Source organism: Schistocerca gregaria, unplaced genomic scaffold (genome assembly GCF_023897955.1).
Source record: "Schistocerca gregaria isolate iqSchGreg1 unplaced genomic scaffold, iqSchGreg1.2 ptg000169l, whole genome shotgun sequence".
In the NCBI taxonomy this organism is placed as follows: domain Eukaryota; kingdom Metazoa; phylum Arthropoda; class Insecta; order Orthoptera; family Acrididae; genus Schistocerca; species Schistocerca gregaria.
Genome location: NW_026061724.1, coordinates 12,467,483 through 12,485,488, shown reverse-complemented (window position 1 = coordinate 12,485,488; position 18,006 = coordinate 12,467,483).

Here is an 18,006-nt window from a genome sequence, read left to right as displayed (position 1 = left end):
TAACAGAAGGCCACCAGATGTGCATCGGATACTACTACTGGTCTTCCAGGGAACGATCAAATTGTAAACTCTTTGAGACATTACTCACAAGGTGGAAAGTGCGCATGGTGACAGTAGTATTCAATCCCGATGCAATTTCTGTGTTTCATCAACACTCTGATAGTCCACAGATTACAGAATGCCATCAGATGTGCATCGGAAACTTCTACTGGTCTTCCAGGGAACGATTAAAGCGTAGACTGTTTGAGAATTACTTCCATGGAGGAAAGTGCGCATGGTGACTGTTGTATTCAATCCCTATGTAATTTCAGTGTTTCATCAACACTCTGATACTCCGCAGATTACAGAATGCCTCCAGATGTGCATCGGAAACTACTACTTGTCTTCCAGGGAAAGATCAAAGCGTACACTGTTTGAGACATTACTCCCATGGAGGAAAGTGCGCATGGTGATTGTTGTATTCAATCCCGATGCAATTTCTGTGTTTCATCAACACTCTGATAGACCACAGATTACAGAATGCCTCCAGATGGGCATCGGAAACTACTACTGGTCTTCCAGGGAACGATCAAAACGTAAACTCTTTGAGACATTACTCCCATGGAGGAAATTGCGCATCGTGACTGTTGTATTCAATCCCGATGCATTTTCTGTCTTTCATCAACACTCTCATTGTCCACAGGTTACAGAATGCCTCCAGATGTGCATCGGAACCTACTACTGGTCTTCCTGGGAACGATCAAAGCGTAGACTGTTTGAGACATTATTCCCATGGAGGAAAGTGCGCATGGTGATTGTTGTATTCAATCCAGATGCAATTTCTGTGATTCATCAACATTCTAATAGTCCACAGATTACAGAATGCCTCCAGATGTGCATCGGAAACTACTACTGGTCTTCCAGTGAACGGATGAAGCGTAGACTGTTTGAGACATTACCCCCATGGAGGAAAGTGCGCATGGTGACTGTTGTACTCAATCCCGATGCAATTTCTGTGTTTCATCAACACTCTGACAGTCCACAGATTACAGAATGCCTCCAGATGTGCATCGGAAACTACTACTGGTCTTCCAGTGAACGGATGAAACGTGGACTGTTTGAGACATTACCCCCATGGAGGAAAGTGCGCATGGTGACTGTTGTACTCAATCCCGATGCAATTTCTGTGTTTCATCAACACTCTGACAATACACAGACTACAGAATGCCTCCAGATGTGCATCGGAAACTACTACTGGTCTTCCAGTGAACGGATGAAGCGTAGACTGTTTGAGACATTACCCCCATGGAGGAAAGTGCGCATGGTGACTGTTGAATTCAATCCCGAAGCAATTTCTGTGTTTCATCAACACTCTGATAGTCCACAGATAAGAGAATGCATCCAGATGTGCATCGGAAACTACTACTGGTCATCCAGGGAACGATCAAAGCGTTGACTGTTTGAGACTTTACTCCCATGGAGGAAAGTGCGCATGGTGACTGTTGTATTCAATCCCGATGCAATTTCTGTGTTTCATCAACACTCTGATAGTCATCAGATTACAGAATGCCACCAGATGTGCATCGGAAACTACTACTGGTCTTCCAGGGAACGATTAAAGCGTAGACTGTTTGAGAATTACTTCCATGGAGGAAAGTGCGCATGGTGACTGTTGTATTCAATCCCGATGTAATTTCAGTGTTTCATCAACACTCTGATACTCCGCAGATTACAGAATGAATCCAGATGTGCATCGGAAACTACTACTTGTCTTCCAGGGAAAGATCAAAGCGTAGACTGTTTGAGACATTACTCCCATGGAGGAAAGTGCGCATGGTGATTGTTGTATTCAATCCCGATGCAATTTCTGTGTTTCATCAACACTCTGATAGACCACAGATTACAGAATGCCTCCAGATGGGCATCGGAAACTACTACTGGTCTTCCAGGGAACGATCAAAACGTAAACTCTTTGAGACATTACTCCCATGGAGGAAATTGCGCATCGTGACTGTTGTATTCAATCCAGATGCATTTTCTGTCTTTCATCAACACTCTCATAGTCCACAGGTTACAGAATGTCTCCAGATGTGCATCGGAACCTACTACTGGTCTTCCTGGGAACGATCAAAGCGTAGACTGTTTGAGACATTATTCCCATGGAGGAAAGTGCGCATGGTGACTGTTGTATTCAATCCCGATGCAATATCTGTGTTTCATCAACACTCTGATAGCCCACGGATAACAGAATGCATCCAGATGTGCATCGGAAACTACTACTGGTCATCCAGGGAACGATCAAAGCGTAGACTGTTTGAGACATAACTCCCATGGAGGAAAGTGCGCATGGTGACTGTTGTATTCAATCCAGATGCAATTTCTGTGTTTCATCAACACTCTGATACTCCACAGAACACAGAATGCCTCCAGATGTGCATCGGAAACTACTACTGGTCTTCCAGGGAACGATCATAGCGTAAACTCTTTGAGACATTACTCCCATGGAGGAATGTGCTCATGGTGACTGTTGTATTCAATCCCGATGGAATTTCTGTGTTTCATCAACACTCTCATAGTCCACAGGTTACAGAATGCCTCCAGATGTGCATCGGAACCTACTACTGGTCTTCCTGGGAACGATCAAAGCGTAGACTGTTTGAGACATTATTCCCATGGAGGAAAGTGCGCATGGTGATTGTTGTATTCAATCCCGATGCAATATCTGTGTTTCATCAACACTCTGATAGCCCACGGATAACAGAATGCATCCAGATGTGTATCGGAAACTACTACTGGTCATCCAGGGAACGATCAAAGCGTAGACTGTTTGAGACATTACTCCCATGGAGGAAAGTGCGCATGGTGACTGTTGTATTCAATCCAGATGCAATTTCTGTGTTTCATCAACACTCTGATACTCCACAGATTACAGAATGCCTCCAGATGTGCATCGGAAACTACTACTTGTCTTCCAGGGAAAGATCAAAGCGTTGACTGTTTGAGACATTACTCCCATGGAGGAAAGTGCGCATGGTGATTGTTGTATTCAATCCCGATGCAATTTCTGTGTTTCATCAACACTCTGATAGACCACAGATTACAGAATGCCTCCAGATGGGCATCGGAAACTACTACTGGTCTTCCAGGGAACGATCAAAACGTAAACTCTTTGAGACATTACTCCCATGGAAGAAATTGCGCATCGTGACTGTTGTATTCAATCCAGATGCATTTTCTGTCTTTCATCAACACTCTCATAGTCCACAGGTTACAGAATGCCTCCAGATGTGCATCGGAACCTACTACTGGTCTTCCTGGGAACGATCAAAGCGTAGACTGTTTGAGACATTATTCCCATGGAGGAAAGTGCGCATGGTGATTGTTGTATTCAAGCCCGATGCAATATCTGTGTTTCATCAACACTCTGATAGCCCACGGATAACAGAATGCATCCAGATGTGCATCGGAAACTACTACTGGTCATCCAGGGAACGATCAAAGCGTAGACTGTTTGAGAATTACTTCCATGGAGGAAAGTGCGCATGGTGACTGTTGTATTCAATCCCGATGTAATTTCAGTGTTTCATCAACACTCTGATACTCCGCAGATTACAGAATGAATCCAGATGTGCATCGGAAACTACTACTTGTCTTCCAGGGAAAGATCAAAGCGTAGACTGTTTGAGACATTACTCCCATGGAGGAAAGTGCGCATGGTGATTGTTGTATTCAATCCCGATGCAATTTCTGTGTTTCATCAACACTCTGATAGACCACAGATTACAGAATGCCTCCAGATGGGCATCGGAAACTACTACTGGTCTTCCAGGGAACGATCAAAACGTAAACTCTTTGAGACATTACTCCCATGGAGGAAATTGCGCATCGTGACTGTTGTATTCAATCCAGATGCATTTTCTGTCTTTCATCAACACTCTCATAGTCCACAGGTTACAGAATGTCTCCAGATGTGCATCGGAACCTACTACTGGTCTTCCTGGGAACGATCAAAGCGTAGACTGTTTGAGACATTATTCCCATGGAGGAAAGTGCGCATGGTGACTGTTGTATTCAATCCCGATGCAATATCTGTGTTTCATCAACACTCTGATAGCCCACGGATAACAGAATGCATCCAGATGTGCATCGGAAACTACTACTGGTCATCCAGGGAACGATCAAAGCGTAGACTGTTTGAGACATAACTCCCATGGAGGAAAGTGCGCATGGTGACTGTTGTATTCAATCCAGATGCAATTTCTGTGTTTCATCAACACTCTGATACTCCACAGAACACAGAATGCCTCCAGATGTGCATCGGAAACTACTACTGGTCTTCCAGGGAACGATCATAGCGTAAACTCTTTGAGACATTACTCCCATGGAGGAATGTGCTCATGGTGACTGTTGTATTCAATCCCGATGGAATTTCTGTGTTTCATCAACACTCTCATAGTCCACAGGTTACAGAATGCCTCCAGATGTGCATCGGAACCTACTACTGGTCTTCCTGGGAACGATCAAAGCGTAGACTGTTTGAGACATTATTCCCATGGAGGAAAGTGCGCATGGTGATTGTTGTATTCAATCCCGATGCAATATCTGTGTTTCATCAACACTCTGATAGCCCACGGATAACAGAATGCATCCAGATGTGTATCGGAAACTACTACTGGTCATCCAGGGAACGATCAAAGCGTAGACTGTTTGAGACATTACTCCCATGGAGGAAAGTGCGCATGGTGACTGTTGTATTCAATCCAGATGCAATTTCTGTGTTTCATCAACACTCTGATACTCCACAGATTACAGAATGCCTCCAGATGTGCATCGGAAACTACTACTTGTCTTCCAGGGAAAGATCAAAGCGTTGACTGTTTGAGACATTACTCCCATGGAGGAAAGTGCGCATGGTGATTGTTGTATTCAATCCCGATGCAATTTCTGTGTTTCATCAACACTCTGATAGACCACAGATTACAGAATGCCTCCAGATGGGCATCGGAAACTACTACTGGTCTTCCAGGGAACGATCAAAACGTAAACTCTTTGAGACATTACTCCCATGGAAGAAATTGCGCATCGTGACTGTTGTATTCAATCCAGATGCATTTTCTGTCTTTCATCAACACTCTCATAGTCCACAGGTTACAGAATGCCTCCAGATGTGCATCGGAACCTACTACTGGTCTTCCTGGGAACGATCAAAGCGTAGACTGTTTGAGACATTATTCCCATGGAGGAAAGTGCGCATGGTGATTGTTGTATTCAAGCCCGATGCAATATCTGTGTTTCATCAACACTCTGATAGCCCACGGATAACAGAATGCATCCAGATGTGCATCGGAAACTACTACTGGTCATCCAGGGAACGATCAAAGCGTAGACTGTTTGAGACATTACTCCCATGGAGGAAAGTGCGCATGGTGACTGTTGTATTCAATCCAGATGCAATTTCTGTGTTTCATCAACACTCTGATACTCCACAGATTACAGAATGCCTCCAGATGTGCATCGGAAACTACTACTGGTCTTCCAGGGAACGATCATAGCGTAAACTCTTTGAGACATTACTCCCATGGAGGAAAGTGCGCATGGTGACTGTTGTATTCAATCCCGATGCAATTTCTGTGTTTCATCAACATTCTAATAGTCCACAGATTACAGAATGCCTCAAGATGTGCATCGGAAACTACTACTGGTCTTCCAGTGAACGGATGAAGCGTAGACTGTTTGAGACATTACCCCCATGGAGGAAAGTGCGCATGGTGACTGTTGTACTCAATCCCGATGCAATTTCTGTGTTTCATCAACACTCTGACAATCCACAGACTGCAGAATGCCTCCAGATGTGCATCGGAAACTACTACTGGTCTTCCAGTGAACGGATGAAGCGTAGACTGTTTGAGACATTACCCCCATGGAGGAAAGTGCGCATGGTGACTGTTGAATTCAATCCCGAAGCAATTTCTGTGTTTCATCAACACTCTGATAGTCCACAGATAAGAGAATGCATCCAGATGTGCATCGGAAACTACTACTGGTCATCCAGGGAACGATCAAAGCGTTGACTGTTTGAGACTTTACTCCCATGGAGGAAAGTGCGCATGGTGACTGTTGTATTCAATCCCGATGCAATTTCTGTGTTTCATCAACACTCTGATAGTCATCAGATTACAGAATGCCTCCAGATGTGCATCGGAAACTACTACTGGTCTTCCAGGGAACGATCAAAGCGTAGACTCTTTCAGACATTACCTCCATGGGGGAAAGTGCGAAAGGTGACTGTTCTATTCAATACCGATGCAATTTCTGTGTTTCATCAACACTCTGATGGTCCACAGATTACAGAATGCCACCAGATGTGCATCGGAAACTACTACTGGTCTTCCAGGGAACGATCAAAGCGTAGACTGTTTGAGACATACCTCCCGTGGAAGAAAGTGCGCATGGTGACTGTTGTATTCAATCCCGATGCAATTTCTGTGTTTCATCAACACTCTTATAGTCCACAGTTTACAGAATGCCATCAGATGTGCATCGGAAACTACTACTGGTCTTCCAGGGAACGATCGCGGCGTAGACTGTTTGAGAATTACTCCCATGGAGGAAAGTGCGCATGGTGACTGTTGTATACAATCCCGGTGTAATTTCAGTGTTTAATCAACACTCTGATAGTCCACAGATTACAGAATGCCTCCAGATGTGCATCGGAAACTACTACTGGTCTTCCAGGGAATGATCAAAGCGTAGACTGTTTGGGACATTACTCCTATGGAGGAAAGTGCGCATGGTGATTGTTGTATTCAATCCTGATGCAATTTCTGTGTGTCATCAACACTCTGATATTCCACAGATTACAGAATGCCTCCAGATGTGCATCGGAAACTACTACTGGTCTTCCAGGGAACGATCAAAACGTAAACTCTTTGAGATAGTACTCCCATGGAGGAAATTGCGCATCGTAACTGTTGTATTCAATCCAGATGCATTTTCTGTCTTTCATCAACACTCTGATAGTCCACAAGTTACAGAATGACTCCAGATGTGCATCGGAACCTACTACTGGTCTTCGTGGGAACGATCAAAGCGTAAACTGTTTGAGACATTATTCCCACCGAGGAAAGTGCGCATGGTGACTGTTGTATTCAATCCCGATGCAATTTCTGTGTTTCATCAACAGTTTGATAGTCCACAGATATCAGAATACCACCAGAAGTGCATCGGAAACTACTACTGGTCTTCCAAAGAACGATCAAAGCTTAGACTGTTAGAGACATTACACCCATGGAGGAAAGTGCCCATGGTGACATTTGTATTCAATCCCGATGCAATTACTGTGTTTCATCAACACTCTGATAGTCCTCAGATTACAGAATGCCTCCAGATGTGCATCGGAAACCACTACTGGTCTTCCAGTGAACGATCAAAACGTAGACTGTTTGAGATATACCTCCCGTGTAGGAAAGTGCGCATGGTGACTGTTATATTCAAACCCGATGCAATTTCTGTGTTTCATCAACACTCTGATAGTCCACAGATTACAGAATGCAGCCAGATTTTCATCGGAAACTACTAATGGTCTTCCAGGGAACGATCAAAGCGTAGACTGTTTGAGACATTACTACCGTGGAGGAAAGTGCGGATTGTGACTGTTGTATTCAATACCGATGCAATATCTGTGTCTCATCAACACTCTGATACTCCACAGATTAAGAATGCCACGAGATGATCATCGGAAACTACTACTGGTCTTCCAGGGAACGATCAAAGCGTAGACTCTTCTGACATTACTCCCATGGAGGAAAGTGTGGATGGTGACTGTTGGATTCAATACCGATCCAATTTCTGTGTTTCATCAACACTCTGATAGTCCACAGATTACAGAATGCCACCAGATGTGCATCGGAAACTACTACTGGTCTTCCAGGGGACGATCAAGAGCGTAGACTGTTTGAGACATATCTCCCGTGGAAGAAAGTGCGCATGGTGACTGTTGTATTCAATCCCGATGCAATTTCTGTGTTTCATGAACACTCTGATAGTCCACAGATTACAGAATGCCGTCAGATGTGCATCGGAAACTACTACTGGTCTTCCAGGGAACGATCAAAGCGTAGACTGTTTGAGAATTACTCCCATGGAGGAAAGTGCGCATGTTGACTGTTGTATTCAATCCCGATGTAATTTCAGTGTTTCATCAACACTCTGATACTCCACAGATTACAGAATGCCTCCAGATGTGCATCGGAAACTACTACTTGTCTTCCAGGGAACGATCAAAGCGTAGACTGTTTGAGACATTACTCCCATGGAGGAAAGTGCGCATCGTGATTGTTGTATTCAGTCCCGATGCAATTTATGTGTTTCATCAACACTCTGATAGTCCACAGATTACAGAATGCCTCCAGATGTGCATCGGAAACTAATACTGGTCTTCCAGGGAACGACCAAAGCGTAGAATGTTTGGGACATTACTCCCATGGAGGAAAGTGCGCATGGTGATTGTTATATTCAATCCTGATGCAATTTCTGTGTGTCAACAACACTCTGATAGTCCACAGATTACAGAATGTCTCCAGATATGCATCGGAAACTACTACTGGTCTTCCAGGGAACGATCAAAACGTAAGCTCTTTGAGACATTACTCCCATGGAGGAAATTGCGCATGGTGACTGTTGTATTCAATCCCGATGCATTTTCTGTCTTTCATCAACACTCTGATAGTCCACAGGTTACAGAATCCCTCCAGATGTGCATCGGAACCTACTACTGGTCTCCCTGGGAACGATCAAAACGTAGACTGTTTCAGACATTATTCCCATGGAGGAAAGTGCGCATGGTGACTGTTGTATTCAATCCCGATGCAATTTCTGTGTTTCATCCACACTTTGATAGTCCACAGATTACAGAATACCACCAGACGTGCATCGGAAACTACTACTGGTCTTCCAAAGAACGATCAAAGTTTAGACTGCTTGAGACATTACTCCCATGGAGGAAACTGCGCATGGTGACTGTTGTATTCAATCCCGATGCAATTTCTGTTTTTCATCAACACTCTGATAATCCACAGATTACAGAATGCCTCGAGATGTGCATCGGAAACTACTACTGGTCTTCCAGGGAACGATCAAAGCGTAGACTGCTTGAGACATTACTCCCATGGAGCAAACTGCGCATGATGACTGTTGTATTCAATCCCGATGCAATTTCTGTGTTTCATCAACACTCTGATAGTCCACAGATAACAGAATGCCTCCAGATGTGCATCGGAAACTACTACTGGTCTTCCAGGGAACGATCAAAGCGTAGACTGTTTGAGACATTACTCCCATGGAGGGAAGTGCGCATGGTGACTGTTGTATTCAATCCAGATGCAATTTCTGTGTTCCATAAACACTCTGATACTCCACAGATTACAGAATGCCTCCAGATGTGCATCGGAAACTACTACTGGTCTTCCAGGGAACGATCAAAGCGTAGACTGTTAGAGACATTACACCCATGGAGGAAAGGGCGCATGGTGACAGTTATATTCAATCCTGATTCAATTACTGTGTTTCATCAACACTTTGATAGTCTACACATTACAGAATGCCACCAGATGTGCATCGGAAACTACTACTGGTCTTCCAGGGAACGATCAAATCGTACATTGTTTGAGACATAACTCCCGTGAAGGAAAGTGCGCATGGTGAGTGTTGTATTCAATCCCGATGCAATTCCTGTGTTTCATCAACACTCTGATAGTCCACAAATTATAGAAAGCCTCCAGATGTTCATCGGAAACTACTACTGGTCTTCCAGGAAACGATCAAGGCGTATACTGTTTGAGACATAACTTTTATGGAGGAATGTGCGCATGGTGACTGTTGTATTCAATCCCGATGCAATTACTGTGTTTCATCAACACACTGATAGTCTACACATTACAAAATGCGACCAGATGTGCATCGGAAACTACTACTGGTCTTCCAGGGAACGATCAAAGCATAGATGGTTTGAGACATTACTCCCGTGGAGGAGAGTGCACATGGTGACTGTTGTATTCAATCCCGATGCAATTTCTGTGTTTCATCAACACTCTGATAGTCCACAGATAACAGAAGGCCACCAGATGTGCATCGGATACTACTACTGGTCTTCCAGGGAACGATCAAATCGTAAACTCTTTGAGACATTACTCACAAGGTGGAAAGTGCGCATGGTGACAGTAGTATTCAATCCCGATGCAATTTCTGTGTTTCATCAACACTCTGATAGTCCACAGATTACAGAATGCCATCAGATGTGCATCGGAAACTTCTACTGGTCTTCCAGGGAACGATTAAAGCGTAGACTGTTTGAGAATTACTTCCATGGAGGAAAGTGCGCATGGTGACTGTTGTATTCAATCCCTATGTAATTTCAGTGTTTCATCAACACTCTGATACTCCGCAGATTACAGAATGCCTCCAGATGTGCATCGGAAACTACTACTTGTCTTCCAGGGAAAGATCAAAGCGTACACTGTTTGAGACATTACTCCCATGGAGGAAAGTGCGCATGGTGATTGTTGTATTCAATCCCGATGCAATTTCTGTGTTTCATCAACACTCTGATAGACCACAGATTACAGAATGCCTCCAGATGGGCATCGGAAACTACTACTGGTCTTCCAGGGAACGATCAAAACGTAAAGTCTTTGAGACATTACTCCCATGGAGGAAATTGCGCATCGTGACTGTTGTATTCAATCCCGATGCATTTTCTGTCTTTCATCAACACTCTCATTGTCCACAGGTTACAGAATGCCTCCAGATGTGCATCGGAACCTACTACTGGTCTTCCTGGGAACGATCAAAGCGTAGACTGTTTGAGACATTATTCCCATGGAGGAAAGTGCGCATGGTGATTGTTGTATTCAATCCCGATGCAATATCTGTGTTTCATCAACACTCTGATACTCCACAGATAACAGAATGCATCCAGATGTGCATCGGAAACTACTACTGGTCATCCAGGGAACGATCAAAGCGTAGACTGTTTGAGACATTACTCCCATGGAGGAAAGTGGGCATGGTGACTGTTGTATTCAATCCAGATGCAATTTCTGTGTTTCATCAACACTCTGATACTCCACAGATTACAGAATGCCTGCAGATGTGCATCGGAAACTACTACTGGTCTTCCAGGGAACGATCAAAGCGTAAACTCTTTGAGACATTACTCCCATGGAGGAAAGTGCGCATGGTGACTGTTGTATTCAATCCCGATGCAATTTCTGTGATTCATCAACATTCTAATAGTCCACAGATTACAGAATGCCTCCAGATGTGCATCGGAAACTACTACTGGTCTTCCAGTGAACGGATGAAGCGTAGACTGTTTGAGACATTACCCCCATGGAGGAAAGTGCGCATGGTGACTGTTGTACTCAATCCCGATGCAATTTCTGTGTTTCATCAACACTCTGACAGTCCACAGATTACAGAATGCCTCCAGATGTGCATCGGAAACTACTACTGGTCTTCCAGTGAACGGATGAAACGTGGACTGTTTGAGACATTACCCCCATGGAGGAAAGTGCGCATGCTGACTGTTGTACTCAATCCCGTTGCAATTTCTGTGTTTCATCAACACTCTGACAATCCACAGACTACAGAATGCCTCCAGATGTGCATCGGAAACTACTACTGGTCTTCCAGTGAACGGATGAAGCGTAGACTGTTTGAGACATTACCCCCATGGAGGAAAGTGCGCATGGTGACTGTTGAATTCAATCCCGAAGCAATTTCTGTGTTTCATCAACACTCTGATAGTCCACAGATAAGAGAATGCATCCAGATGTGCATCGGAAACTACTACTGGTCATCCAGGGAACGATCAAAGCGTTGACTGTTTGAGACTTTACTCCCATGGAGGAAAGTGCGCATGGTGACTGTTGTATTCAATCCCGATGCAATTTCTGTGTTTCATCAACACTCTGATAGTCATCAGATTACAGAATGCCACCAGATGTGCATCGGAAACTACTACTGGTCTTCCAGGGAACGATTAAAGCGTAGACTGTTTGAGAATTACTTCCATGGAGGAAAGTGCGCATGGTGACTGTTGTATTCAATCCCGATGTAATTTCAGTGTTTCATCAACACTCTGATACTCCGCAGATTACAGAATGAATCCAGATGTGCATCGGAAACTACTACTTGTCTTCCAGGGAAAGATCAAAGCGTAGACTGTTTGAGACATTACTCCCATGGAGGAAAGTGCGCATGGTGATTGTTGTATTCAATCCCGATGCAATTTCTGTGTTTCATCAACACTCTGATAGACCACAGATTACAGAATGCCTCCAGATGGGCATCGGAAACTACTACTGGTCTTCCAGGGAACGATCAAAACGTAAACTCTTTGAGACATTACTCCCATGGAGGAAATTGCGCATCGTGACTGTTGTATTCAATCCAGATGCATTTTCTGTCTTTCATCAACACTCTCATAGTCCACAGGTTACAGAATGTCTCCAGATGTGCATCGGAACCTACTACTGGTCTTCCTGGGAACGATCAAAGCGTAGACTGTTTGAGACATTATTCTCATGGAGGAAAGTGCGCATGGTGATTGTTGTATTCAATCCCGATGCAATATCTGTGATTCATCAACACTCTGATAGCCCACGGATAACAGAATGCATCCAGATGTGCATCGGAAACTACTACTGGTCATCCAGGGAACGATCAAAGCGTAGACTGTTTGAGACATAACTCCCATGGAGGAAAGTGCGCATGGTGACTGTTGTATTCAATCCCGATGCAATTTCTGTGTTTCATCAACATTCTAATAGTCCACAGATTACAGAATGCCTCAAGATGTGCATCGGAAACTACTACTGGTCTTCCAGTGAACGGATGAAGCGTAGACTGTTTGAGACATTACCCCCATGGAGGAAAGTGCGCATGGTGACTGTTGTACTCAATCCCGATGCAATTTCTGTGTTTCATCAACACTCTGACAATCCACAGACTACAGAATGCCTCCAGATGTGCATCGGAAACTACTACTGGTCTTCCAGTGAACGGATGAAGCGTAGACTGTTTGAGACATTACCCCCATGGAGGAAAGTGCGCATGGTGGCTGTTGAATTCAATCCCGAAGCAATTTCTGTGTTTCATCAACACTCTGATAGTCCACAGATAAGAGAATGCATCCAGATGTGCATCGGAAACTACTACTGGTCATCCAGGGAACGATCAAAGCGTTGACTGTTTGAGACTTTACTCCCATGGAGGAAAGTGCGCATGGTGACTGTTGTATTCAATCCCGATGCAATTTCTGTGTTTCATCAACACTCCGATAGTCATCAGATTACAGAATGCCTCCAGATGTGCATCGGAAACTACTACTGGTCTTCCAGGGACGATCAAAGCGTAGACTCTTTCAGACATTACCTCCATGGGGGAAAGTGCGAAAGGTGACTGTTCTATTCAATACCGATGCAATTTCTGTGTTTCATCAACACTCTGATGGTCCACAGATTACAGAATGCCACCAGATGTGCATCGGAAACTACTACTGGTCTTCCAGGGGACGATCAAAGCGTAGACTGTTTGAGACATACCTCCCGTGGAAGAAAGTGCGCATGGTGACTGTTGTATTCAATCCCGATGCAATTTCTGTGTTTCATCAACACTCTTATAGTCCACAGTTTACAGAATGCCATCAGATGTGCATCGGAAACTACTACTGGTCTTCCAGGGAACGATCGCGGCGTAGACTGTTTGAGAATTACTCCCATGGAGGAAAGTGCGCATGGTGACTGTTGTATACAATCCCGGTGTAATTTCAGTGTTTAATCAACACTCTGATAGTCCACAGATTACAGAATGCCTCCAGATGTGCATCGGAAACTACTACTGGTCTTCCAGGGAATGATCAAAGCGTAGACTGTTTGGGACATTACTCCTATGGAGGAAAGTGCGCATGGTGATTGTTGTATTCAATCCTGATGCAATTTCTGTGTGTCATCAACACTCTGATATTCCACAGATTACAGAATGCCTCCAGATGTGCATCGGAAACTACTACTGGTCTTCCAGGGAACGATCAAAACGTAAACTCTTTGAGATAGTACTCCCATGGAGGAAATTGCGCATCGTGACTGTTGTATTCAATCCAGATGCATTTTCTGTCTTTCATCAACACTCTGATAGTCCACAAGTTACAGAATGACTCCAGATGTGCATCGGAACCTACTACTGGTCTTCGTGGGAACGATCAAAGCGTAAACTGTTTGAGACATTATTCCCTCCGAGGAAAGTGCCCATGGTGACATTTGTATTCAATCCCGATGCAATTACTGTGTTTCATCAACACTTTGATGGTCAACACATTACAGAATGCCACCAGATGTGCATCGGAAACTACTACTGGTCTTCCAGGGAACGATCAAAGCGTAGACTGTTTGAGACATTACTTTTATGGAGGAATGTGCGCATGGTGACTGTTGTATTTGATCCCGATGCAATTTCTGTGTTTCATCAACACTCTGATAGTCCTCAGATTACAGAATGCCTCCAGATGTGCATCGGAAACCACTACTGGTCTTCCAGTGAACGATCAAAACGTAGACTGTTTGAGATATACCTCCCGTGTAGGAAAGTGCGCATGGTGACTGTTATATTCAAACCCGATGCAATATCTGTGTTTCATCAACACTCTGATAGTCCACAGATTACAGAATGCAGCCAGATGTTCATCGGAAACTACTAATGGTCTTCCAGGGAACGATCAAAGCGTAGACTGTTTGAGACATTACTAACGTGGAGGAAAGTGCGGATTGTGACTGTTGTATTCAATACCGATGCAATATCTGTGTCTCATCAACACTCTGATACTCCACAGATTACAGAATGCCACGAGATGATCATCGGAAACTACTACTGGTCTTCCAGGGAACGATCAAAGCGTAGACTCTTTCAGACATTACTCCCATGGAGGAAAGTGTGGATGGTGACTGTTGTATTCAATACCGATCCAATTTCTGTGTTTCATCAACACTCTGATAGTCCACAGATTACAGAATGCCACCAGATGTGCATCGGAAACTACTACTGGTCTTCCAGGGGACGATCAAGAGCGTAGACTGTTTGAGACATATCTCCCGTTTAAGAAAGTGCGCATGGTGACTGTTGTATTCAATCCCGATGCAATTTCTGTGTTTCATCAACACTCTGATAGTCCACAGATTACAGAATGCCGTCAGATGTGCATCGGAAACTACTACTGGTCTTCCAGGGAACGATCAAAGCGTAGACTGTTTGAGAATTACTCCCATGGAGGAAAGTGCGCATGTTGACTGTTGTATTCAATCCCGATGTAATTTCAGTGTTTCATCAACACTCTGATACTCCACAGATTACAGAATGCCTCCAGATGTGCATCGGAAACTACTACTTGTCTTCCAGGGAACGATCAAAGCGTAGACTGTTTGAGACATTACTCCCATGGAGGAAAGTGCGCATCGTGATTGTTGTATTCAGTCCCGATGCAATTTATGTGTTTCATCAACACTCTGATAGTCCACAGATTACAGAATGCCTCCAGATGTGCATCGGAAACTAATACTGGTCTTCCAGGGAACGACCAAAGCGTAGAATGTTTGGGACATTACTCCCATGGAGGAAAGTGCGCATGGTGATTGTTATATTCAATCCTGATGCAATTTCTGTGTGTCAACAACACTCTGATAGTCCACAGATTACAGAATGTCTCCAGATATGCATCGGAAACTACTACTGGTCTACCAGGGAACGATCAAAACGTAAACTCTTTGAGACATTACTCCCATGGAGGAAATTGCGCATGGTGACTGTTGTATTCAATCCCGATGCATTTTCTGTCTTTCATCAACACTCTGATAGTCCACAGGTTACAGAATCCCTCCAGATGTGCATCGGAACCTACTACTGGTCTCCCTGGGAACGATCAAAACGTAGACTGTTTGAGACATTATTCCCATGGAGGAAAGTGCGCATGGTGATTGTTGTATTCAATCCCGATGCAATTTCTGTGTTTCATCCACACTTTGATAGTCCACAGATTACAGAATACCACCAGACGTGCATCGGAAACTACTACTGGTCTTCCAAAGAACGATCAAAGTTTAGACTGCTTGAGACATTACTCCCATGGAGGAAACTGCGCATGATGACTGTTGTATTCAATCCCGATGCAATTACTGTTTTTCATCAACACTCTGATAATCCACAGATTACAGAATGCCTCGAGATGTGCATCGGAAACTACTACTGGTCTTCCAGGGAACGATCAAAGCGTAGACTGCTTGAGACATTACTCCCATGGAGGAAACTGCGCATGATGACTGTTGTATTCAATCCCGATGCAATTTCTGTGTTTCATCAACACTCTGATAGTCCACAGATAACAGAATGCCTCCAGATGTGCATCGGAAACTACTACTGGTCATCCACTGAACGATCAAAGCGTAAACTTATTGAGACATTACTCCCATGGAGGAAAGTGCGCATGGTGACTGTTGTATTCAATCCCGATGCAATTTCTGTCTTTCATCAACATTCTGATAGTCCACAGTTTACAGAATGCCTCCAGATGTGCATCGGAAACTACTACTGGCCTTCCAGGGAACGATCAAAGCGTAGACTGTTTGAGACATTACTCCCATGGAGGGAAGTGCGCATGGTGACTGTTGTATTCAATCCAGATGCAATTTCTGTGTTTCATAAACACTCTGATACTCCACAGATTACAGAATGCCTCCAGATGTGCATCGGAAACTACTACTGGGCTTCCAGATAACGATCAAAGCGTAGACTGTTAGAGACATTACACCCATGGAGGAAAGTGCGCATGGTGACAGTTGTATTCAATCCTGATTCAATTACTGTGTTTCATCAACACTTTGATAGTCTACACATTACAGAATGCCACCAGATGTGCATCGGAAACTACTACTGGTCTTCCAGGGAACGATCAAATCGTACATTGTTTGAGACATAACTCCCGTGAAGGAAAGTGCGCATGGTGAGTGTTGTATTCAATCCCGATGCAATTCCTGTGTTTCATCAACACTCTGATAGTCCACAAATTACAGAAAGCCTCCAGATGTTCATCGGAAACTACTACTGGTCTTCCAGGAAACGATCAAGGCGTAGACTGTTTGAGACATTACTTTTATGGAGGAATGTGCGCATGGTGACTGTTGTATTCCATCCCGATGCAATTACTGTGTTTCATCAACACACTGATAGTCTACACATTACAAAATGCGACCAGATGTGCATCGGAAACTACTACTGGTCTTCCAGGGAACGATCAAAGCATAGATGGTTTGAGACATTACTCCCGTGGAGGAGAGTGCGCATGGTGACTGTTGTATTCAATCCCGATGCAATTTCTGTGTTTCATCAACACTCTGATAGTCCACAGATAACAGAAGGCCTCCAGATGTGCATCGGATACTACTACTGGTCTTCCAGGGAACGATCAAATCGTAAACTCTTTGAGACATTACTCACAAGGTGGAAAGTGCGCATGGTGACAGTAGTATTAAATCCCGATGCAATTTCTGTGTTTCATCAACACTCTGATAGTCCACAGATTACAGAATGCCATCAGATGTGCATCGGAAACTTCTACTGGTCTTCCAGGGAACGATTAAAGCGTAGACTGTTTGAGAATTACTTCCATGGAGGAAAGTGCGCATGGTGACTGTTGTATTCAATCCCTATGTAATTACAGTGTTTCATCAACACTCTGATACTCCGCAGATTACAGAATGCCTCCAGATGGGCATCGGAAACTACTACTTGTCTTCCAGGGAAAGATCAAAGCGTACACTGTTTGAGACATTACTCCCATGGAGGAAAGTGCGCATGGTGATTGTTGTATTCAATCCCGATGCAATTTCTGTGTTTCATCAACACTCTGATAGACCACAGATTACAGAATGTCTCCAGATGGGCATCGGAAACTACTACTGGTCTTCCAGGGAACGATCAAAA